Here is a 2,548-nt window from a genome sequence, read left to right on the forward strand (position 1 = left end):
TTTAAAGAGATGGTGAAAGTAAGCAAAGCATTCAACAATAGCAAGGGGGTTAAATTACCTAACAAAATATTAAGGTGAAATTCACTGAGTGAATTTTGTATTTCCATTATGATTTTGTATGCCTTCAGTATTAAATGAAGCTTTAAAGAATATGTGATGATGTGAAATATATGTTCTAAAATTTGCAAAAAGTTATAAATGCACAAGTAGAACAGAAGACAGTAATAAACACTAGTGCTGGGCACACTAACACATTTCTGTAATCCCAACATCTCGGGAGGCTGAGGCAGGAGGGTCAAGAGTTCAAAGCCAGCCTCAGCAATTTAGCGAGGCCCTAAGCAACTCAGTGAGAACATGTCTCAAAATAAAATACAAAAAAAAAAAAAAAGGTACCCCTGGGTTCAATCCCCAGTATAAAAGTAGATAAGTACTAGCTATTTTAATGATTGATTTTTTTTTACCCTTTTACATCTTTCAAAAATCTGTACCTTTAATAATCAGGTGGGGAAACTGGCAATCAACATGTTTAAGTTGCATTAGGCATTTCTGCTGATCTTAAGCCCACGATGAGTCAACAGTGGGCTGGACACAGCTGCCAAGAAAACGAACACAGCCTTTAGCCACCCAAACAGAAGCAAAGTGTTCTGCAAAGAAGAGGTACCAACTCTTGGCCTCCAGATGGCTCAGACTCATGTGGAACCTAGTGTCCAATACAGGAAACCACATTTTGAACAACATTGGGATGGACACTGGGGCACGTCCAAAGAAGGATGACCAAGGTCATGAGGAAGATGAATGACACATCATAATTCTTTCACTTACTAACCCACCAATTCAACCTACCAAGCACCTACTAGGCATTGTGGAGGAAGTAGAAGAATTGTATCAGAGAATAGCTCTCGCATGGAAGGATCCTTCTGGGAGTTGTGATGGTTGTCCCCAAATATTTAAATCTCTATCGTATGGTGGAGGAGATGAAGTTCCCCTGGGTTATTCCATAGGCAGAACACTTGGGGACTGAAGGTCCAAAAAGTTCAGAGAGGCAGCTTTTATCCCAAGAGAAGACAGTTTGGGGAGTTTGGTTTGGTTTGGTTTATGGTGTGGGGATGAACCCAGGTCCTTGCACATGCTTCATAAGCACTACTGAGCTTCATCTTCAGGTCTTTTTTCTATCAAGCAGCACCATCCAGGGTGAGCAGCTCATCCCCAGATGGTCTTAAGCCAAGGCTGTCTGGCTGGGTAAAGCCACTCTTGCCTCTCTCTGGTCATGGCTGGGAGGTGAGTCTCTCAAGGCTACTCCATGACACCATTGGCTCTTGGATTGGCTTCTCTTCCTGTGTTGACCACCACAGTGCAGGGGCAGGTGGTCTCTTCCTTGAAGTTTAGTAGAAAGGTGAGTCCCATGTGACACTTTTACATATCTTCCCTCATCAATTACACATTTGTGTCTTCATATTGCCAAGCAGAGAAAAGAGTTTGATCAAGCAAGCTTTCATAATTTGCTGGCCAGAATCCCCCAGGCAGATCCCAACTGGCTTCAAGTGAGCAAAGGGCACTGCAGTTTGGGGGAACCACAGTCTAACTCTTCCTTCATCTCCTTGATTATCTATCATCATCATCATCACCACCACCATCACCATCAATCACTTTCATGTAATAAGTACCCAATAGGTGCCAGATGGATAATAACACCCTGTGAGGTAGATTTTATTATCAACATTTTCATTGTTGAAAAAAATGTGGATTAAAGGCATTGCTCAAGGGAATGTCAGAGCCAGGATTGGAATCTGGGACTTTGGGATCTTAAGCATGGAGGAGCTAGTAGTTGCTTCTAAGAATCTAGAGATGATGAATCCCATCATCCTCTTCTCTTTCTTACCTAAAGATTAGGGGAAATAAGGTTCTACAGCTAAATTTATCACCAAAGCCTAATGATTGTGGCTGTTCTGTATCTGTTTGCTTTTACCTATGTGCAGATTTGTAGAGGACTTGAGACACCCTGGAGAGAGGAGACCTGAGCTTCAGCCCTTACCCTGCCTCTAACTAGTTTGTGACCCGAATCAAGTCAGTAATCACCTTCCTCCTCAGTTTCATCATCTTTGAAGATAACTATATAATGCTTAAATATCCCTTCTACATGTCTAAGTTTCAAGAAAATGCAATTTTTTTAAAAAAATGGAAATAAGCCAGACATAAAGGGGCAAAATATTATATGATTCCCCTTATTGGAGGTACCTAGAATAGTCAAATTCACAGACAAACTGGATCAACTAAGAAAAAAAGAGAGAGGAAATAACTAAAATCAGAAATTAAAGAAGGAGGGTCAGGGCTATAGCTCAGTGACAGAGCGCTTGCCTAGCATGCATGAGGCACTGGGTTCGATCCTTAGCACCACATACAAATAAACAAAATAAAGCTATTTTTTTAAAAAAAAAAAAGAAGAAGAAATTAAAGAAGAGACATTGTGAGTGGTTTTATGGAACTAAAAATAATTATTAAAAATTACTGGACTAGGGGTGGAGTACAGGGGTTAAGCACTTGCTCAGCA

Source organism: Ictidomys tridecemlineatus, chromosome 3 (assembly GCF_052094955.1).
Source record: "Ictidomys tridecemlineatus isolate mIctTri1 chromosome 3, mIctTri1.hap1, whole genome shotgun sequence".
Classification (NCBI taxonomy): Eukaryota; Metazoa; Chordata; class Mammalia; order Rodentia; family Sciuridae; genus Ictidomys; species Ictidomys tridecemlineatus.